Here is a 23,734-nt window from a genome sequence, read left to right on the forward strand (position 1 = left end):
TTCTGTAAGATCCATGGCTAAGGGCTTCTCTGTCGCGAGCGGGGTCTATGATTCAGCGATCATAGCCCCCTAGGCCGCACTCGGGGCCTGTGTGCTCAGAAGTGTACACATACGGTTTCTTACATCATCTGTGCAACACAGGTCCAAGAGGGGCATAGTCAGGGTCACTTCTTTATTGTTGTTTAATTGGGCCTCGATTGCTTTTGGGGGGGGTGGTCGTTTAAATGGGAGCTGTTCAACTTTAAAAGTTTGCACTGAGGCTTCCTGGCTCAGCACTGAACTTTTAAGGGATGACACAAGATCTCAGGGTTAGATACTCAAAACGGGCCAGGGAAAAGGGACATGAGGTTGGGAGCATTTGAAGATTCAAAATTTCGACGCTTATTAGATTCACATTGACTAGCGATGACCCAGAGACGTCAGGTTCGGGAGGCTCACAGGCACGAGTTTTGCTCGGAATGGGCCACATCCAGATTCTGATGCTCAGTGGCATTAGCACTAAGATGTGTCCCATTCTCGGCGTGGGTCCACCCCCATTCTCAGGGTGGGTCCATCCACATGAAGGCTCGTGGCCTGGCGCGTCTTCTGTGACTTCACAGAGTTACAGGGGTTGTGTTTGAACGGGTCCCTTTGAAATCAGAGCATCCATGCTCATCAAAGTGCACTTACGGGAAATTCACATCGCCAAGGGGCGACGTGCGAGCCGACGTCACAATACTGAGGCTTCGCATCCAAAGAGTCTACGAATGGACGGTACACGTTTAGAGGGCCCAGACGAAGAAGTCTGCAAACAGGTACGTCGGTACTCAGCAGATTCTCGGTCGGGTGCCACAGGGCGAGGCGGTAAACGCGATCGACTGGGTAGATAAAGGGGAGCCATCTCACGTAGTTTAACACCTCACCGGTACCGTTGCAGGAAGGGGTCACAGCTTGGGAGTTCCAGGCTCTGGAAGATGCATAAACGGGGCTTACCTCTTACAGAGGTGGCACATAGGCCACAGGGGCACTGATTAGGGAGGATATTATAGGGCCATCCATGGTCAGGACATTCCAGGCTTCTTGAATGGATCTTCAAAGTCTTGAGGCCCTGAGAGTCCATGTTCAGAGGGAGCTATGCTAAGGAGGTCTGAGGACACTGAAATTCCATGCCAGCAGGTTTCTTCACCCAAACCATTTCTTGGTCAGAATACTTTTGTATTCTGTAAGATCCATGGCTAAGGGCTTCTCTGTCGCGAGCGGGGTCTATGATTCAGCGATCATAGCCCCCTAGGCCGCACTCGGGGCCTGTGTGCTCAGAAGTGTACACATACGGTTTCTTACATCATCTGTGCAACACAGGTCCAAGAGGGGCATAGTCAGGGTCACTTCTTTATTGTTGTTTAATTGGGCCTCGATTGCTTTTGGGGGGGGTGGTCGTTTAAATGGGAGCTGTTCAACTTTAAAAGTTTGCACTGAGGCTTCCTGGCTCAGCACTGAACTTTTGCAGGGATGACACAAGATCTCAGGGTTAGATACTCAAAACGGGCCAGGGAAAAGGGACATGAGGTTGGGAGCATTTGAAGATTCAGAATTTCGACGCTTATTAGATTCACATTGACTAGCGATGACCCAGAGAGGTCAGGTTCGGGAGGCTCACAGGCACGAGTTTTGCTCGGAATGGGCCACATCCAGATGCTGATGCTCAGTGGCATTAGCACTAAGATGTGTCCCATTCTCGGCGTGGGTCCACCCCCATTCTCAGGGTGGGTCCATCCACATGAAGGCTCGTGGCCTGGCGCGTCTTCTGTGACTTCACAGAGTTACAGGGGTTGTGTTTGAACGGGTCCCTTTGAAATCAGAGCGTCCATGCTCATCAAAGTGCACTTACGGGAAATTCACATCGCCAAGGGGCGACGTGCGAGCCGACGTCACAATACTGAGGCTTCGCATCCAAAGAGTCTACGAATGGACGGTACACGTTTAGAGGGCCCAGACGAAGAAGTCTGCAAACAGGTACGTCGGTACTCAGCAGATTCTCGGTCGGGTGCCACAGGGCGAGGCGGTAAACGCGATCGACTGGGTAGATAAAGGGGAGCCATCTCACGTAGTTTAACACCTCACCGGTACCGTTGCAGGAAGGGGTCACAGCTTGGGAGTTCCAGGCTCTGGAAGATGCATAAACGGGGCTTACCTCTTACAGAGGTGGCACATAGGCCACAGGGGCACTGATTAGGGAGGATATTATAGGGCCATCCATGGTCAGGACATTCCAGGCTTCTTGAATGGATCTTCAAAGTCTTGAGGCCCTGAGAGTCCATGTTCAGAGGGAGCTATGCTAAGGAGGTCTGAGGACACTGAAATTCCATGCCAGCAGGTTTCTTCACCCAAACCATTTCTTGGTCAGAATACTTTTGTATTCTGTAAGATCCATGGCTAAGGGCTTCTCTGTCGCGAGCGGGGTCTATGATTCAGCGATCATAGCCCCCTAGGCCGCACTCGGGGCCTGTGTGCTCAGAAGTGTACACATACGGTTTCTTACATCATCTGTGCAACACAGGTCCAAGAGGGGCATAGTCAGGGTCACTTCTTTATTGTTGTTTAATTGGGCCTCGATTGCTTTTGGGGGGGGTGGTCGTTTAAATGGGAGCTGTTCAACTTTAAAAGTTTGCACTGAGGCTTCCTGGCTCAGCACTGAACTTTTGCAGGGATGACACAAGATCTCAGGGTTAGATACTCAAAACGGGCCAGGGAAAAGGGACATGAGGTTGGGAGCATTTGAAGATTCAGAATTTCGACGCTTAATAGATTCACATTGACTAGCGATGACCCAGAGAGGTCAGGTTCGGGAGGCTCACAGGCACGAGTTTTGCTCGGAATGGGCCACATCCAGATGCTGATGCTCAGTGGCATTAGCACTAAGATGTGTCCCATTCTCGGCGTGGGTCCACCCCCATTCTCAGGGTGGGTCCATCCACATGAAGGCTCGTGGCCTGGCGCGTCTTCTGTGACTTCACAGAGTTACAGGGGTTGTGTTTGAACGGGTCCCTTTGAAATCAGAGCGTCCATGCTCATCAAAGTGCACTTACGGGAAATTCACATCGCCAAGGGGCGACGTGCGAGCCGACGTCACAATACTGAGGGTTCGCATCCAAAGAGTCTACGAATGGACGGTACACGTTTAGAGGGCCCAGACGAAGAAGTCTGCAAACAGGTACGTCGGTACTCAGCAGATTCTCGGTCGGGTGCCACAGGGCGAGGCGGTAAACGCGATCGGCTGGGTAGATAAAGGGGAGCCATCTCACGTAGTTTAACACCTCACCGGTACCGTTGCAGGAAGGGGTCACAGCTTGGGAGTTCCAGGCTCTGGAAGATGCATAAACGGGGCTTACCTCTTACAGAGGTGGCACATAGGCCACAGGGGCACTGATTAGGGAGGATATTATAGGGCCATCCATGGTCAGGACATTCCAGGCTTCTTGAATGGATCTTCAAAGTCTTGAGGCCCTGAGAGTCCATGTTCAGAGGGAGCTATGCTAAGGAGGTCTGAGGACACTGAAATTCCATGCCAGCAGGTTTCTTCACCCAAACCATTTCTTGGTCAGAATACTTTTGTATTCTGTAAGATCCATGGCTAAGGGCTTCTCTGTCGCGAGCGGGGTCTATGATTCAGCGATCATAGCCCCCTAGGCCGCACTCGGGGCATGTGTGCTCAGAAGTGTACACATACGGTTTCTTACATCATCTGTGCAACACAGGTCCAAGAGGGGCATAGTCAGGGTCACTTCTTTATTGTTGTTTAATTGGGCCTCGATTGCTTTTGGGGGGGGTGGTCGTTTAAATGGGAGCTGTTCAACTTTAAAAGTTTGCACTGAGGCTTCCTGGCTCAGCACTGAACTTTTGCAGGGATGACACAAGATCTCAGGGTTAGATACTCAAAACGGGCCAGGGAAAAGGGACATGAGGTTGGGAGCATTTGAAGATTCAGAATTTCGACGCTTATTAGATTCACATTGACTAGCGATGACCCAGAGAGGTCAGGTTCGGGAGGCTCACAGGCACGAGTTTTGCTCGGAATGGGCCACATCCAGATGCTGATGCTCAGTGGCATTAGCACTAAGATGTGTCCCATTCTCGGCGTGGGTCCACCCCCATTCTCAGGGTGGGTCCATCCACATGAAGGCTCGTGGCCTGGCGCGTCTTCTGTGACTTCACAGAGTTACAGGGGTTGTGTTTGAACGGGTCCCTTTGAAATCAGAGCGTCCATGCTCATCAAAGTGCACTTACGGGAAATTCACATCGCCAAGGGGCGACGTGCGAGCCGACGTCACAATACTGAGGCTTCGCATCCAAAGAGTCTACGAATGGACGGTACACGTTTAGAGGGCCCAGACGAAGAAGTCTGCAAACAGGTACGTCGGTACTCAGCAGATTCTCGGTCGGGTGCCACAGGGCGAGGCGGTAAACGCGATCGACTGGGTAGATAAAGGGGAGCCATCTCACGTAGTTTAACACCTCACCGGTACCGTTGCAGGAAGGGGTCACAGCTTGGGAGTTCCAGGCTCTGGAAGATGCATAAACGGGGCTTACCTCTTACAGAGGTGGCACATAGGCCACAGGGGCACTGATTAGGGAGGATATTATAGGGCCATCCATGGTCAGGACATTCCAGGCTTCTTGAATGGATCTTCAAAGTCTTGAGGCCCTGAGAGTCCATGTTCAGAGGGAGCTATGCTAAGGAGGTCTGAGGACACTGAAATTCCATGCCAGCAGGTTTCTTCACCCAAACCATTTCTTGGTCAGAATACTTTTGTATTCTGTAAGATCCATGGCTAAGGGCTTCTCTGTCGCGAGCGGGGTCTATGATTCAGCGATCATAGCCCCCTAGGCCGCACTCGGGGCCTGTGTGCTCAGAAGTGTACACATACGGTTTCTTACATCATCTGTGCAACACAGGTCCAAGAGGGGCATAGTCAGGGTCACTTCTTTATTGTTGTTTAATTGGGCCTCGATTGCTTTTGGGGGGGGTGGTCGTTTAAATGGGAGCTGTTCAACTTTAAAAGTTTGCACTGAGGCTTCCTGGCTCAGCACTGAACTTTTGCAGGGATGACACAAGATCTCAGGGTTAGATACTCAAAACGGGCCAGGGAAAAGGGACATGAGGTTGGGAGCATTTGAAGATTCAGAATTTCGACGCTTATTAGATTCACATTGACTAGCGATGACCCAGAGAGGTCAGGTTCGGGAGGCTCACAGGCACGAGTTTTGCTCGGAATGGGCCACATCCAGATGCTGATGCTCAGTGGCATTAGCACTAAGATGTGTCCCATTCTCGGCGTGGGTCCACCCCCATTCTCAGGGTGGGTCCATCCACATGAAGGCTCGTGGCCTGGCGCGTCTTCTGTGACTTCACAGAGTTACAGGGGTTGTGTTTGAACGGGTCCCTTTGAAATCAGAGCGTCCATGCTCATCAAAGTGCACTTACGGGAAATTCACATCGCCAAGGGGCGACGTGCGAGCCGACGTCACAATACTGAGGCTTCGCATCCAAAGAGTCTACGAATGGACGGTACACGTTTAGAGGGCCCAGACGAAGAAGTCTGCAAACAGGTACGTCGGTACTCAGCAGATTCTCGGTCGGGTGCCACAGGGCGAGGCGGTAAACGCGATCGACTGGGTAGATAAAGGGGAGCCATCTCACGTAGTTTAACACCTCACCGGTACCGTTGCAGGAAGGGGTCACAGCTTGGGAGTTCCAGGCTCTGGAAGATGCATAAACGGGGCTTACCTCTTACAGAGGTGGCATATAGGCCACAGGGGCACTGATTAGGGAGGATATTATAGGGCCATCCATGGTCAGGACATTCCAGGCTTCTTGAATGGATCTTCAAAGTCTTGAGGCCCTGAGAGTCCATGTTCAGAGGGAGCTATGCTAAGGAGGTCTGAGGACACTGAAATTCCATGCCAGCAGGTTTCTTCACCCAAACCATTTCTTGGTCAGAATACTTTTGTATTCTGTAAGATCCATGGCTAAGGGCTTCTCTGTCGCGAGCGGGGTCTATGATTCAGCGATCATAGCCCCCTAGGCCGCACTCGGGGCCTGTGTGCTCAGAAGTGTACACATACGGTTTCTTACATCATCTGTGCAACACAGGTCCAAGAGGGGCATAGTCAGGGTCACTTCTTTATTGTTGTTTAATTGGGCCTCGATTGCTTTTGGGGGGGGTGGTCGTTTAAATGGGAGCTGTTCAACTTTAAAAGTTTGCACTGAGGCTTCCTGGCTCAGCACTGAACTTTTGCAGGGATGACACAAGATCTCAGGGTTAGATACTCAAAACGGGCCAGGGAAAAGGGACATGAGGTTGGGAGCATTTGAAGATTCAGAATTTCGACGCTTAATAGATTCACATTGACTAGCGATGACCCAGAGAGGTCAGGTTCGGGAGGCTCACAGGCACGAGTTTTGCTCGGAATGGGCCACATCCAGATGCTGATGCTCAGTGGCATTAGCACTAAGATGTGTCCCATTCTCGGCGTGGGTCCACCCCCATTCTCAGGGTGGGTCCATCCACATGAAGGCTCGTGGCCTGGCGCGTCTTCTGTGACTTCACAGAGTTACAGGGGTTGTGTTTGAACGGGTCCCTTTGAAATCAGAGCGTCCATGCTCATCAAAGTGCACTTACGGGAAATTCACATCGCCAAGGGGCGACGTGCGAGCCGACGTCACAATACTGAGGCTTCGCATCCAAAGAGTCTACGAATGGACGGTACACGTTTAGAGGGCCCAGACGAAGAAGTCTGCAAACAGGTACGTCGGTACTCAGCAGATTCTCGGTCGGGTGCCACAGGGCGAGGCGGTAAACGCGATCGACTGGGTAGATAAAGGGGAGCCATCTCACGTAGTTTAACACCTCACCGGTACCGTTGCAGGAAGGGGTCACAGCTTGGGAGTTCCAGGCTCTGGAAGATGCATAAACGGGGCTTACCTCTTACAGAGGTGGCACATAGGCCACAGGGGCACTGATTAGGGAGGATATTATAGGGCCATCCATGGTCAGGACATTCCAGGCTTCTTGAATGGATCTTCAAAGTCTTGAGGCCCTGAGAGTCCATGTTCAGAGGGAGCTATGCTAAGGAGGTCTGAGGACACTGAAATTCCATGCCAGCAGGTTTCTTCACCCAAACCATTTCTTGGTCAGAATACTTTTGTATTCTGTAAGATCCATGGCTAAGGGCTTCTCTGTCGCGAGCGGGGTCTATGATTCAGCGATCATAGCCCCCTAGGCCGCACTCGGAGCCTGTGTGCTCAGAAGTGTACACATACGGTTTCTTACATCATCTGTGCAACACAGGTCCAAGAGGGGCATAGTCAGGGTCACTTCTTTATTGTTGTTTAATTGGGCCTCGATTGCTTTTGGGGGGGGTGGTCGTTTAAATGGGAGCTGTTCAACTTTAAAAGTTTGCACTGAGGCTTCCTGGCTCAGCACTGAACTTTTGCAGGGATGACACAAGATCTCAGGGTTAGATACTCAAAACGGGCCAGGGAAAAGGGACATGAGGTTGGGAGCATTTGAAGATTCAGAATTTCGACGCTTATTAGATTCACATTGACTAGCGATGACCCAGAGAGGTCAGGTTCGGGAGGCTCACAGGCACGAGTTTTGCTCGGAATGGGCCACATCCAGATGCTGATGCTCAGTGGCATTAGCACTAAGATGTGTCCCATTCTCGGCGTGGGTCCACCCCCATTCTCAGGGTGGGTCCATCCACATGAAGGCTCGTGGCCTGGCGCGTCTTCTGTGACTTCACAGAGTTACAGGGGTTGTGTTTGAACGGGTCCCTTTGAAATCAGAGCGTCCATGCTCATCAAAGTGCACTTACGGGAAATTCACATCGCCAAGGGGCGACGTGCGAGCCGACGTCACAATACTGAGGCTTCGCATCCAAAGAGTCTACGAATGGACGGTACACGTTTAGAGGGCCCAGACGAAGAAGTCTGCAAACAGGTACGTCGGTACTCAGCAGATTCTCGGTCGGGTGCCACAGGGCGAGGCGGTAAACGCGATCGACTGGGTAGATAAAGGGGAGCCATCTCACGTAGTTTAACACCTCACCGGTACCGTTGCAGGAAGGGGTCACAGCTTGGGAGTTCCAGGCTCTGGAAGATGCATAAACGGGGCTTACCTCTTACAGAGGTGGCACATAGGCCACAGGGGCACTGATTAGGGAGGATATTATAGGGCCATCCATGGTCAGGACATTCCAGGCTTCTTGAATGGATCTTCAAAGTCTTGAGGCCCTGAGAGTCCATGTTCAGAGGGAGCTATGCTAAGGAGGTCTGAGGACACTGAAATTCCATGCCAGCAGGTTTCTTCACCCAAACCATTTCTTGGTCAGAATACTTTTGTATTCTGTAAGATCCATGGCTAAGGGCTTCTCTGTCGCGAGCGGGGTCTATGATTCAGCGATCATAGCCCCCTAGGCCGCACTCGGGGCCTGTGTGCTCAGAAGTGTACACATACGGTTTCTTATATCATCTGTGCAACACAGGTCCAAGAGGGGCATAGTCAGGGTCACTTCTTTATTGTTGTTTAATTGGGTCTCGATTGCTTTTGGGGGGGGTGGTCGTTTAAATGGGAGCTGTTCAACTTTAAAAGTTTGCACTGAGGCTTCCTGGCTCAGCACTGAACTTTTGCAGGGATGACACAAGATCTCAGGGTTAGATACTCAAAACGGGCCAGGGAAAAGGGACATGAGGTTGGGAGCATTTGAAGATTCAGAATTTCGACGCTTATTAGATTCACATTGACTAGCGATGACCCAGAGAGGTCAGGTTCGGGAGGCTCACAGGCACGAGTTTTGCTCGGAATGGGCCACATCCAGATGCTGATGCTCAGTGGCATTAGCACTAAGATGTGTCCCATTCTCGGCGTGGGTCCACCCCCATTCTCAGGGTGGGTCCATCCACATGAAGGCTCGTGGCCTGGCGCGTCTTCTGTGACTTCACAGAGTTACAGGGGTTGTGTTTGAACGGGTCCCTTAGAAATCAGAGCGTCCATGCTCATCAAAGTGCACTTACGGGAAATTCACATCGCCAAGGGGCGACGTGCGAGCCGACGTCACAATACTGAGGCTTCGCATCCAAAGAGTCTACGAATGGACGGTACACGTTTAGAGGGCCCAGACGAAGAAGTCTGCAAACAGGTACGTCGGTACTCAGCAGATTCTCGGTCGGGTGCCACAGGGCGAGGCGGTAAACGCGATCGACTGGGTAGATAAAGGGGAGCCATCTCACGTAGTTTAACACCTCACCGGTACCGTTGCAGGAAGGGGTCACAGCTTGGGAGTTCCAGGCTCTGGAAGATGCATAAACGGGGCTTACCTCTTACAGAGGTGGCACATAGGCCACAGGGGCACTGATTAGGGAGGATATTATAGGGCCATCCATGGTCAGGACATTCCAGGCTTCTTGAATGGATCTTCAAAGTCTTGAGGCCCTGAGAGTCCATGTTCAGAGGGAGCTATGCTAAGGAGGTCTGAGGACACTGAAATTCCATGCCAGCAGGTTTCTTCACCCAAACCATTTCTTGGTCAGAATACTTTTGTATTCTGTAAGATCCATGGCTAAGGGCTTCTCTGTCGCGAGCGGGGTCTATGATTCAGCGATCATAGCCCCCTAGGCCGCACTCAGGGCCTGTGTGCTCAGAAGTGTACACATACGGTTTCTTACATCATCTGTGCAACACAGGTCCAAGAGGGGCATAGTCAGGGTCACTTCTTTATTGTTGTTTAATTGGGCCTCGATTGCTTTTGGGGGGGGTGGTCGTTTAAATGGGAGCTGTTCAACTTTAAAAGTTTGCACTGAGGCTTCCTGGCTCAGCACTGAACTTTTGCAGGGATGACACAAGATCTCAGGGTTAGATACTCAAAACGGGCCAGGGAAAAGGGACATGAGGTTGGGAGCATTTGAAGATTCAGAATTTCGACGCTTATTAGATTCACATTGACTAGCGATGACCCAGAGAGGTCAGGTTCGGGAGGCTCACAGGCACGAGTTTTGCTCGGAATGGGCCACATCCAGATGCTGATGCTCAGTGGCATTAGCACTAAGATGTGTCCCATTCTCGGCGTGGGTCCACCCCCATTCTCAGGGTGGGTCCATCCACATGAAGGCTCGTGGCCTGGCGCGTCTTCTGTGACTTCACAGAGTTACAGGGGTTGTGTTTGAACGGGTCCCTTAGAAATCAGAGCGTCCATGCTCATCAAAGTGCACTTACGGGAAATTCACATCGCCAAGGGGCGACGTGCGAGCCGACGTCACAATACTGAGGCTTCGCATCCAAAGAGTCTACGAATGGACGGTACACGTTTAGAGGGCCCAGACGAAGAAGTCTGCAAACAGGTACGTCGGTACTCAGCAGATTCTCGGTCGGGTGCCACAGGGCGAGGCGGTAAACGCGATCGACTGGGTAGATAAAGGGGAGCCATCTCACGTAGTTTAACACCTCACCGGTACCGTTGCAGGAAGGGGTCACAGCTTGGGAGTTCCAGGCTCTGGAAGATGCATAAACGGGGCTTACCTCTTACAGAGGTGGCACATAGGCCACAGGGGCACTGATTAGGGAGGATATTATAGGGCCATCCATGGTCAGGACATTCCAGGCTTCTTGAATGGATCTTCAAAGTCTTGAGGCCCTGAGAGTCCATGTTCAGAGGGAGCTATGCTAAGGAGGTCTGAGGACACTGAAATTCCATGCCAGCAGGTTTCTTCACCCAAACCATTTCTTGGTCAGAATACTTTTGTATTCTGTAAGATCCATGGCTAAGGGCTTCTCTGTCGCGAGCGGGGTCTATGATTCAGCGATCATAGCCCCCTAGGCCGCACTTGGGGCATGTGTGCTCAGAAGTGTACACATACGGTTTCTTACATCATCTGTGCAACACAGGTCCAAGAGGGGCATAGTCAGGGTCACTTCTTTATTGTTGTTTAATTGGGCCTCGATTGCTTTTGGGGGGGGTGGTCGTTTAAATGGGAGCTGTTCAACTTTAAAAGTTTGCACTGAGGCTTCCTGGCTCAGCACTGAACTTTTGCAGGGATGACACAAGATCTCAGGGTTAGATACTCAAAACAGGCCAGGGAAAAGGGACATGAGGTTGGGAGCATTTGAAGATTCAGAATTTCGACGCTTAATAGATTCACATTGACTAGCGATGACCCAGAGAGGTCAGGTTCGGGAGGCTCACAGGCACGAGTTTTGCTCGGAATGGGCCACATCCAGATGCTGATGCTCAGTGGCATTAGCACTAAGATGTGTCCCATTCTCGGCGTGGGTCCACCCCCATTCTCAGGGTGGGTCCATCCACATGAAGGCTCGTGGCCTGGCGCGTCTTCTGTGACTTCACAGAGTTACAGGGGTTGTGTTTGAACGGGTCCCTTTGAAATCAGAGCGTCCATGCTCATCAAAGTGCACTTACGGGAAATTCACATCGCCAAGGGGCGACGTGCGAGCCGACGTCACAATACTGAGGCTTCGCATCCAAAGAGTCTACGAATGGACGGTACACGTTTAGAGGGCCCAGACGAAGAAGTCTGCAAACAGGTACGTCGGTACTCAGCAGATTCTCGGTCGGGTGCCACAGGGCGAGGCGGTAAACGCGATCGACTGGGTAGATAAAGGGGAGCCATCTCACGTAGTTTAACACCTCACCGGTACCGTTGCAGGAAGGGGTCACAGCTTGGGAGTTCCAGGCTCTGGAAGATGCATAAACGGGGCTTACCTCTTACAGAGGTGGCACATAGGCCACAGGGGCACTGATTAGGGAGGATATTATAGGGCCATCCATGGTCAGGACATTCCAGGCTTCTTGAATGGATCTTCAAAGTCTTGAGGCCCTGAGAGTCCATGTTCAGAGGGAGCTATGCTAAGGAGGTCTGAGGACACTGAAATTCCATGCCAGCAGGTTTCTTCACCCAAACCATTTCTTGGTCAGAATACTTTTGTATTCTGTAAGATCCATGGCTAAGGGCTTCTCTGTCGCGAGCGGGGTCTATGATTCAGCGATCATAGCCCCCTAGGCCGCACTCGGAGCCTGTGTGCTCAGAAGTGTACACATACGGTTTCTTACATCATCTGTGCAACACAGGTCCAAGAGGGGCATAGTCAGGGTCACTTCTTTATTGTTGTTTAATTGGGCCTCGATTGCTTTTGGGGGGGGTGGTCGTTTAAATGGGAGCTGTTCAACTTTAAAAGTTTGCACTGAGGCTTCCTGGCTCAGCACTGAACTTTTGCAGGGATGACACAAGATCTCAGGGTTAGATACTCAAAACGGGCCAGGGAAAAGGGACATGAGGTTGGGAGCATTTGAAGATTCAGAATTTCGACGCTTATTAGATTCACATTGACTAGCGATGACCCAGAGAGGTCAGGTTCGGGAGGCTCACAGGCACGAGTTTTGCTCGGAATGGGCCACATCCAGATGCTGATGCTCAGTGGCATTAGCACTAAGATGTGTCCCATTCTCGGCGTGGGTCCACCCCCATTCTCAGGGTGGGTCCATCCACATGAAGGCTCGTGGCCTGGCGCGTCTTCTGTGACTTCACAGAGTTACAGGGGTTGTGTTTGAACGGGTCCCTTTGAAATCAGAGCGTCCATGCTCATCAAAGTGCACTTACGGGAAATTCACATCGCCAAGGGGCGACGTGCGAGCCGACGTCACAATACTGAGGGTTCGCATCCAAAGAGTCTACGAATGGACGGTACACGTTTAGAGGGCCCAGACGAAGAAGTCTGCAAACAGGTACGTCGGTACTCAGCAGATTCTCGGTCGGGTGCCACAGGGCGAGGCGGTAAACGCGATCGACTGGGTAGATAAAGGGGAGCCATCTCACGTAGTTTAACACCTCACCGGTACCGTTGCAGGAAGGGGTCACAGCTTGGGAGTTCCAGGCTCTGGAAGATGCATAAACGGGGCTTACCTCTTACAGAGGTGGCACATAGGCCACAGGGGCACTGATTAGGGAGGATATTATAGGGCCATCCATGGTCAGGACATTCCAGGCTTCTTGAATGGATCTTCAAAGTCTTGAGGCCCTGAGAGTCCATGTTCAGAGGGAGCTATGCTAAGGAGGTCTGAGGACACTGAAATTCCATGCCAGCAGGTTTCTTCACCCAAACCATTTCTTGGTCAGAATACTTTTGTATTCTGTAAGATCCATGGCTAAGGGCTTCTCTGTCGCGAGCGGGGTCTATGATTCAGCGATCATAGCCCCCTAGGCCGCACTCGGGGCCTGTGTGCTCAGAAGTGTACACATACGGTTTCTTACATCATCTGTGCAACACAGGTCCAAGAGGGGCATAGTCAGGGTCACTTCTTTATTGTTGTTTAATTGGGCCTCGATTGCTTTTGGGGGGGGTGGTCGTTTAAATGGGAGCTGTTCAACTTTAAAAGTTTGCACTGAGGCTTCCTGGCTCAGCACTGAACTTTTGCAGGGATGACACAAGATCTCAGGGTTAGATACTCAAAACGGGCCAGGGAAAAGGGACATGAGGTTGGGAGCATTTGAAGATTCAGAATTTCGACGCTTATTAGATTCACATTGACTAGCGATGACCCAGAGAGGTCAGGTTCGGGAGGCTCACAGGCACGAGTTTTGCTCGGAATGGGCCACATCCAGATGCTGATGCTCAGTGGCATTAGCACTAAGATGTGTCCCATTCTCGGCGTGGGTCCACCCCCATTCTCAGGGTGGGTCCATCCACATGAAGGCTCGTGGCCTGGCGCGTCTTCTGTGACTTCACAGAGTTACAGGGGTTGTGTTTGAACGGGTCCCTTTGAAATCAGAGCGTCCATGCTCATCAAAGTGCACTTACGGGAAATTCACATCGCCAAGGGGCGACGTGCGAGCCGACGTCACAATACTGAGGCTTCGCATCCAAAGAGTCTACGAATGGACGGTACACGTTTAGAGGGCCCAGACGAAGAAGTCTGCAAACAGGTACGTCGGTACTCAGCAGATTCTCGGTCGGGTGCCACAGGGCGAGGCGGTAAACGCGATCGACTGGGTAGATAAAGGGGAGCCATCTCACGTAGTTTAACACCTCACCGGTACCGTTGCAGGAAGGGGTCACAGCTTGGGAGTTCCAGGCTCTGGAAGATGCATAAACGGGACTTACCTCTTACAGAGGTGGCACATAGGCCACAGGGGCACTGATTAGGGAGGATATTATAGGGCCATCCATGGTCAGGACATTCCAGGCTTCTTGAATGGATCTTCAAAGTCTTGAGGCCCTGAGAGTCCATGTTCAGAGGGAGCTATGCTAAGGAGGTCTGAGGACACTGAAATTCCATGCCAGCAGGTTTCTTCACCCAAACCATTTCTTGGTCAGAATACTTTTGTATTCTGTAAGATCCATGGCTAAGGGCTTCTCTGTCGCGAGCGGGGTCTATGATTCAGCGATCATAGCCCCCTAGGCCGCACTCGGGGCATGTGTGCTCAGAAGTGTACACATACGGTTTCTTACATCATCTGTGCAACACAGGTCCAAGAGGGGCATAGTCAGGGTCACTTCTTTATTGTTGTTTAATTGGGCCTCGATTGCTTTTGGGGGGGGTGGTCGTTTAAATGGGAGCTGTTCAACTTTAAAAGTTTGCACTGAGGCTTCCTGGCTCAGCACTGAACTTTTGCAGGGATGACACAAGATCTCAGGGTTAGATACTCAAAACGGGCCAGGGAAAAGGGACATGAGGTTGGGAGCATTTGAAGATTCAGAATTTCGACGCTTATTAGATTCACATTGACTAGCGATGACCCAGAGAGGTCAGGTTCGGGAGGCTCACAGGCACGAGTTTTGCTCGGAATGGGCCACATCCAGATGCTGATGCTCAGTGGCATTAGCACTAAGATGTGTCCCATTCTCGGCGTGGGTCCACCCCCATTCTCAGGGTGGGTCCATCCACATGAAGGCTCGTGGCCTGGCGCGTCTTCTGTGACTTCACAGAGTTACAGGGGTTGTGTTTGAACGGGTCCCTTTGAAATCAGAGCGTCCATGCTCATCAAAGTGCACTTACGGGAAATTCACATCGCCAAGGGGCGACGTGCGAGCCGACGTCACAATACTGAGGCTTCGCATCCAAAGAGTCTACGAATGGACGGTACACGTTTAGAGGGCCCAGACGAAGAAGTCTGCAAACAGGTACGTCGGTACTCAGCAGATTCTCGGTCGGGTGCCACAGGGCGAGGCGGTAAACGCGATCGACTGGGTAGATAAAAGGGAGCCATCTCACGTAGTTTAACACCTCACCGGTACCGTTGCAGGAAGGGGTCACAGCTTGGGAGTTCCAGGCTCTGGAAGATGCATAAACGGGGCTTACCTCTTACAGAGGTGGCACATAGGCCACAGGGGCACTGATTAGGGAGGATATTATAGGGCCATCCATGGTCAGGACATTCCAGGCTTCTTGAATGGATCTTCAAAGTCTTGAGGCCCTGAGAGTCCATGTTCAGAGGGAGCTATGCTAAGGAGGTCTGAGGACACTGAAATTCCATGCCAGCAGGTTTCTTCACCCAAACCATTTCTTGGTCAGAATACTTTTGTATTCTGTAAGATCCATGGCTAAGGGCTTCTCTGTCGCGAGCGGGGTCTATGATTCAGCGATCATAGCCCCCTAGGCCGCACTCGGGGCCTGTGTGCTCAGAAGTGTACACATACGGTTTCTTACATCATCTGTGCAACACAGGTCCAAGAGGGGCATAGTCAGGGTCACTTCTTTATTGTTGTTTAATTGGACCTCGATTGCTTTTGGGGGGGGTGGTCGTTTAAATGGGAGCTGTTCAACTTTAAAAGTTTGCACTGAGGCTTCCTGGCTCAGCACTGAACTTTTGCAGGGATGACACAAGATCTCAGGGTTAGATACTCAAAACGGGCCAGGGAAAAGGGACATGAGGTTGGGAGCATTTGAAGATTCAGAATTTCGACGCTTATTAGATTCACATTGACTAGCGATGACCCAGAGAGGTCAGGTTCGGGAGGCTCACAGGCACGAGTTTTGCTCGGAATGGGCCACATCCAGATGCTGATGCTCAGTGGCATTAGCACTAAGATGTGTCCCATTCTCGGCGTGGGTCCACCCCCATTCTCAGGGTGGGTCCATCCACATGAAGGCTCGTGGCCTGGCGCGTCTTCTGTGACTTCACAGAGTTACAGGGGTTGTGTTTGAACGGGTCCCTTAGAAATCAGAGCGTCCATGCTCATCAAAGTGCACTTACGGGAAATTCACATCGCCAAGGGGCGACGTGCGAGCCGACGTCACAATACTGAGGCTTCGCATCCAAAGAGTCTACGAATGGACGGTACACGTTTAGAGGGCCCAGACGAAGAAGTCTGCAAACAGGTACGTCGGTACTCAGCAGATTCTCGGTCGGGTGCCACAGGGCGAGGCGGTAAACGCGATCGACTGGGTAGATAAAGGGGAGCCATCTCACGTAGTTTAACACCTCACCGGTACCGTTGCAGGAAGGGGTCACAGCTTGGGAGTTCCAGGCTCTGGAAGATGCATAAACGGGGCTTACCTCTTACAGAGGTGGCACATAGGCCACAGGGGCACTGATTAGGGAGGATATTATAGGGCCATCCATGGTCAGGACATTCCAGGCTTCTTGAATGGATCTTCAAAGTCTTGAGGCCCTGAGAGTCCATGTTCAGAGGGAGCTATGCTAAGGAGGTCTGAGGACACTGAAATTCCATGCCAGCAGGTTTCTTCACCCAAACCATTTCTTGGTCAGAATACTTTTGTATTCTGTAAGATCCATGGCTAAGGGCTTCTCTGTCGCGAGCGGGGTCTATGATTCAGCGATCATAGCCCCCTAGGCCGCACTTGGGGCATGTGTGCTCAGAAGTGTACACATACGGTTTCTTACATCATCTGTGCAACACAGGTCCAAGAGGGGCATAGTCAGGGTCACTTCTTTATTGTTGTTTAATTGGGCCTCGATTGCTTTTGGGGGGGGTGGTCGTTTAAATGGGAGCTGTTCAACTTTAAAAGTTTGCACTGAGGCTTCCTGGCTCAGCACTGAACTTTTGCAGGGATGACACAAGATCTCAGGGTTAGATACTCAAAACAGGCCAGGGAAAAGGGACATGAGGTTGGGAGCATTTGAAGATTCAGAATTTCGACGCTTAATAGATTCACATTGACTAGCGATGACCCAGAGAGGTCAGGTTCGGGAGGCTCACAGGCACGAGTTTTGCTCGGAATGGGCCACATCCAGATGCTGATGCTCAGTGGCATTAGCACTAAGATGTGTCCCATTCTCGGCGTGGGTCCACCCCCATTCTCAGGGTGGGTCCATCCACATGAAGGCTCGTGGCCTGGCGCGTCTTCTGTGACTTCACAGAGTTACAGGGGTTGTGTTTGAACGGGTCCCTTTGAAATCAGAGCGTCCATGCTCATCAAAGTGCACTTACGGGAAATTCACATCGCCAAGGGGCGACGTGCGAGCCGACGTCACAATACTGAGGGTTCGCATCCAAAGAGTCTACGAATGGACGGTACACGTTTAGAGGGCCCAGACGAAGAAGTCTGCAAACAGGTACGTCGGTACTCAGCAGATTCTCGGTCGGGTGCCACAGGGCGAGGCGGTAAACGCGATCGACTGGGTAGATAAAGGGGAGCCATCTCACGTAGTTTAACACCTCACCGGTACCGTTGCAGGAAGGGGTCACAGCTTGGGAGTTCCAGGCTCTGGAAGATGCATAAACGGGGCTTACCTCTTACAGAGGTGGCACATAGGCCACAGGGGCACTGATTAGGGAGGATATTATAGGGCCATCCATGGTCAGGACATTCCAGGCTTCTTGAATGGATCTTCAAAGTCTTGAGGCCCTGAGAGTCCATGTTCAGAGGGAGCTATGCTAAGGAGGTCTGAGGACACTGAAATTCCATGCCAGCAGGTTTCTTCACCCAAACCATTTCTTGGTCAGAATACTTTTGTATTCTGTAAGATCCATGGCTAAGGGCTTCTCTGTCGCGAGCGGGGTCTATGATTCAGCGATCATAGCCCCCTAGGCCGCACTCGGAGCCTGTGTGCTCAGAAGTGTACACATACGGTTTCTTACATCATCTGTGCAACACAGGTCCAAGAGGGGCATAGTCAGGGTCACTTCTTTATTGTTGTTTAATTGGGCCTCGATTGCTTTTGGGGGGGGTGGTCGTTTAAATGGGAGCTGTTCAACTTTAAAAGTTTGCACTGAGGCTTCCTGGCTCAGCACTGAACTTTTGCAGGGATGACACAAGATCTCAGGGTTAGATACTCAAAACGGGCCAGGGAAAAGGGACATGAGGTTGGGAGCATTTGAAGATTCAGAATTTCGACGCTTATTAGATTCACATTGACTAGCGATGACCCAGAGAGGTCAGGTTCGGGAGGCTCACAGGCACGAGTTTTGCTCGGAATGGGCCACATCCAGATGCTGATGCTCAGTGGCATTAGCACTAAGATGTGTCCCATTCTCGGCGTGGGTCCACCCCCATTCTCAGGGTGGGTCCATCCACATGAAGGCTCGTGGCCTGGCGCGTCTTCTGTGACTTCACAGAGTTACAGGGGTTGTGTTTGAACGGGTCCCTTTGAAATCAGAGCGTCCATGCTCATCAAAGTGCACTTACGGGAAATTCACATCGCCAAGGGGCGACGTGCGAGCCGACGTCACAATACTGAGGGTTCGCATCCAAAGAGTCTACGAATGGACGGTACACGTTTAGAGGGCCCAGACGAAGAAGTCTGCAAACAGGTACGTCGGTACTCAGCAGATTCTCGGTCGGGTGCCACAGGGCGAGGCGGTAAACGCGATCGACTGGGTAGATAAAGGGGAGCCATCTCACGTAGTTTAACACCTCACCGGTACCGTTGCAGGAAGGGGTCACAGCTTGGGAGTTCCAGGCTCTGGAAGATGCATAAACGGGGCTTACCTCTTACAGAGGTGGCACATAGGCCACAGGGGCACTGATTAGGGAGGATATTATAGGGCCATCCATGGTCAGGACATTCCAGGCTTCTTGAATGGATCTTCAAAGTCTTGAGGCCCTGAGAGTCCATGTTCAGAGGGAGCTATGCTAAGGAGGTCTGAGGACACTGAAATTCCATGCCAGCAGGTTTCTTCACCCAAACCATTTCTTGGTCAGAATACTTTTGTATTCTGTAAGATCCATGGCTAAGGGCTTCTCTGTCGCGAGCGGGGTCTATGATTCAGCGATCATAGCCCCCTAGGCCGCACTCGGGGCCTGTGTGCTCAGAAGTGTACACATACGGTTTCTTACATCATCTGTGCAACACAGGTCCAAGAGGGGCATAGTCAGGGTCACTTCTTTATTGTTGTTTAATTGGGCCTCGATTGCTTTTGGGGGGGGTGGTCGTTTAAATGGGAGCTGTTCAACTTTAAAAGTTTGCACTGAGGCTTCCTGGCTCAGCACTGAACTTTTGCAGGGATGACACAAGATCTCATGGTTAGATACTCAAAACGGGCCAGGGAAAAGGGACATGAGGTTGGGAGCATTTGAAGATTCAGAATTTCGACGCTTATTAGATTCACATTGACTAGCGATGACCCAGAGAGGTCAGGTTCGGGAGGCTCACAGGCACGAGTTTTGCTCGGAATGGGCCACATCCAGATGCTGATGCTCAGTGGCATTAGCACTAAGATGTGTCCCATTCTCGGCGTGGGTCCACCCCCATTCTCAGGGTGGGTCCATCCACATGAAGGCTCGTGGCCTGGCGCGTCTTCTGTGACTTCACAGAGTTACAGGGGTTGTGTTTGAACGGGTCCCTTTGAAATCAGAGCGTCCATGCTCATCAAAGTGCACTTACGGGAAATTCACATCGCCAAGGGGCGACGTGCGAGCCGACGTCACAATACTGAGGCTTCGCATCCAAAGAGTCTACGAATGGACGGTACACGTTTAGAGGGCCCAGACGAAGAAGTCTGCAAACAGGTACGTCGGTACTCAGCAGATTCTCGGTCGGGTGCCACAGGGCGAGGCGGTAAACGCGATCGACTGGGTAGATAAAGGGGAGCCATCTCACGTAGTTTAACACCTCACCGGTACCGTTGCAGGAAGGGGTCACAGCTTGGGAGTTCCAGGCTCTGGAAGATGCATAAACGGGACTTACCTCTTACAGAGGTGGCACATAGGCCACAGGGGCACTGATTAGGGAGGATATTATAGGGCCATCCATGGTCAGGACATTCCAGGCTTCTTGAATGGATCTTCAAAGTCTTGAGGCCCTGAGAGTCCATGTTCAGAGGGAGCTATGCTAAGGAGGTCTGAGGACACTGAAATTCCATGCCAGCAGGTTTCTTCACCCAAACCATTTCTTGGTCAGAATACTTTTGTATTCTGTAAGATCCATGGCTAAGGGCTTCTCTGTCGCGAGCGGGGTCTATGATTCAGCGATCATAGCCCCCTAGGCCGCACTCGGGGCATGTGTGCTCAGAAGTGTACACATACGGTTTCTTACATCATCTGTGCAACACAGGTCCAAGAGGGGCATAGTCAGGGTCACTTCTTTATTGTTGTTTAATTGGGCCTCGATTGCTTTTGGGGGGGGTGGTCGTTTAAATGGGAGCTGTTCAACTTTAAAAGTTTGCACTGAGGCTTCCTGGCTCAGCACTGAACTTTTGCAGGGATGACACAAGATCTCAGGGTTAGATACTCAAAACGGGCCAGGGAAAAGGGACATGAGGTTGGGAGCATTTGAAGATTCAGAATTTCGACGCTTATTAGATTCACATTGACTAGCGATGACCCAGAGAGGTCAGGTTCGGGAGGCTCACAGGCACGAGTTTTGCTCGGAATGGGCCACATCCAGATGCTGATGCTCAGTGGCATTAGCACTAAGATGTGTCCCATTCTCGGCGTGGGTCCACCCCCATTCTCAGGGTGGGTCCATCCACATGAAGGCTCGTGGCCTGGCGCGTCTTCTGTGACTTCACAGAGTTACAGGGGTTGTGTTTGAACGGGTCCCTTTGAAATCAGAGCGTCCATGCTCATCAAAGTGCACTTACGGGAAATTCACATCGCCAAGGGGCGACGTGCGAGCCGACGTCACAATACTGAGGCTTCACATCCAAAGAGTCTACGAATGGACGGTACACGTTTAGAGGGCCCAGACGAAGAAGTCTGCAAACAGGTACGTCGGTACTCAGCAGATTCTCGGTCGGGTGCCACAGGGCGAGGCGGTAAACGCGATCGACTGGGTAGATAAAAGGGAGCCATCTCACGTAGTTTAACACCTCACCGGTACCGTTGCAGGAAGGGGTCACAGCTTGGGAGTTCCAGGCTCTGGAAGATGCATAAACGGGGCTTACCTCTTACAGAGGTGGCACATAGGCCACAGGGGCACTGATTAGGGAGGATATTATAGGGCCATCCATGGTCAGGACATTCCAGGCTTCTTGAATGGATCTTCAAAGTCTTGAGGCCCTGAGAGTCCATGTTCAGAGGGAGCTATGCTAAGGAGGTCTGAGGACACTGAAATTCCATGCCAGCAGGTTTCTTCACCCAAACCATTTCTTGGTCAGAATACTTTTGTATTCTGTAAGATCCATGGCTAAGGGCTTCTCTGTCGCGAGCGGGGTCTATGATTCAGCGATCATAGCCCCCTAGGCCGCACTCGGGGCCTGTGTGCTCAGAAGTGTACACATACGGTTTCTTACATCATCTGTGCAACACAGGTCCAAGAGGGGCATAGTCAGGGTCACTTCTTTATTGTTGTTTAATTGGACCTCGATTGCTTTTGGGGGGGGTGGTCGTTTAAATGGGAGCTGTTCAACTTTAAAAGTTTGCACTGAGGCTTCCTGGCTCAGCACTGAACTTTTGCAGGGATGACACAAGATCTCAGGGTTAGATACTCAAAACGGGCCAGGGAAAAGGGACATGAGGTTGGGAGCATTTGAAGATTCAGAATTTCGACGCTTATTAGATTCACATTGACTAGCGATGACCCAGAGAGGTCAGGTTCGGGAGGCTCACAGGCACGAGTTTTGCTCGGAATGGGCCACATCCAGATGCTGATGCTCAGTGGCATTAGCACTAAGATGTGTCCCATTCTCGGCGTGGGTCCACCCCCATTCTCAGGGTGGGTCCATCCACATGAAGGCTCGTGGCCTGGCGCGTCTTCTGTGACTTCACAGAGTTACAGGGGTTGTGTTTGAACGGGTCCCTTTGAAATCAGAGCGTCCATGCTCATCAAAGTGCACTTACGGGAAATTCACATCGCCAAGGGGCGACGTGCGAGCCGACGTCACAATACTGAGGCTTCGCATCCAAAGAGTCTACGAATGGACGGTACACGTTTAGAGGGCCCAGACGAAGAAGTCTGCAAACAGGTACGTCGGTACTCAGCAGATTCTCGGTCGGGTGCCACAGGGCGAGGCGGTAAACGCGATCGACTGGGTAGATAAAGGGGAGCCATCTCACGTAGTTTAACACCTCACCGGTACCGTTGCAGGAAGGGGTCACAGCTTGGGAGTTCCAGGCTCTGGAAGATGCATAAACGGGGCTTACCTCTTACAGAGGTGGCACATAGGCCACAGGGGCACTGATTAGGGAGGATATTATAGGGCCATCCATGGTCAGGACATTCCAGGCTTCTTGAATGGATCTTCAAAGTCTTGAGGCCCTGAGAGTCCATGTTCAGAGGGAGCTATGCTAAGGAGGTCTAAGGACACTGAAATTCCATGCCAGCAGGTTTCTTCACCCAAACCATTTCTTGGTCAGAATACTTTTGTATTCTGTAAGATCCATGGCTAAGGGCTTCTCTGTCGCGAGCGGGGTCTATGATTCAGTGATCATAGCCCCCTAGGCCGCACTCGGGGCCTGTGTGCTCAGAAGTGTACACATACGGTTTCTTACATCATCTGTGCAACACAGGTCCAAGAGGGGCATAGTCAGGGTCACTTCTTTATTGTTGTTTAATTGGGCCTCGATTGCTTTTGGGGGGGGGTGGTCGTTTAAATGGGAGCTGTTCAACTTTAAAAGTTTGCACTGAGGCTTCCTGGCTCAGCACTGAACTTTTGCAGGGATGACACAAGATCTCAGGGTTAGATACTCAAAACGGGCCAGGGAAAAGGGACATGAGGTTGGGAGCATTTGAAGATTCAGAATTTCGACGCTTATTAGATTCACATTGACTAGCGATGACCCAGAGAGGTCAGGTTCGGGAGGCTCACAGGCACGAGTTTTGCTCGGAATGGGCCACATCCAGATGCTGATGCTCAGTGGCATTAGCACTAAGATGTGTCCCATTCTCGGCGTGGGTCCACCCCCATTCTCAGGGTGGGTCCATCCACATGAAGGCTCGTGGCCTGGCGCGTCTTCTGTGACTTCACAGAGTTACAGGGGTTGTGTTTGAACGGGTCCCTTTGAAATCAGAGCGTCCATGCTCATCAAAGTGCACTTACGGGAAATTCACATCGCCAAGGGGCGACGTGCGAGCCGACGTCACAATACTGAGGCTTCGCATCCAAAGAGTCTACGAATGGACGGTACACGTTTAGAGGGCCCAGACGAAGAAGTCTGCAAACAGGTACGTCGGTACTCAGCAGATTCTCGGTCGGGTGCCACAGGGCGAGGCGGTAAACGCGATCGACTGGGTAGATAAAGGGGAGCCATCTCACGTAGTTTAACACCTCACCGGTACCGTTGCAGGAAGGGGTCACAGCTTGGGAGTTCCAGGCTCTGGAAGATGCATAAACGGGGCTTA

The sequence above is a fragment of the Furipterus horrens genome, unplaced genomic scaffold, assembly GCF_987537825.1.
Source record: "Furipterus horrens unplaced genomic scaffold, mFurHor1.1.pri manual_scaffold_4, whole genome shotgun sequence".
NCBI lineage: Eukaryota > Metazoa > Chordata > Mammalia > Chiroptera > Furipteridae > Furipterus > Furipterus horrens.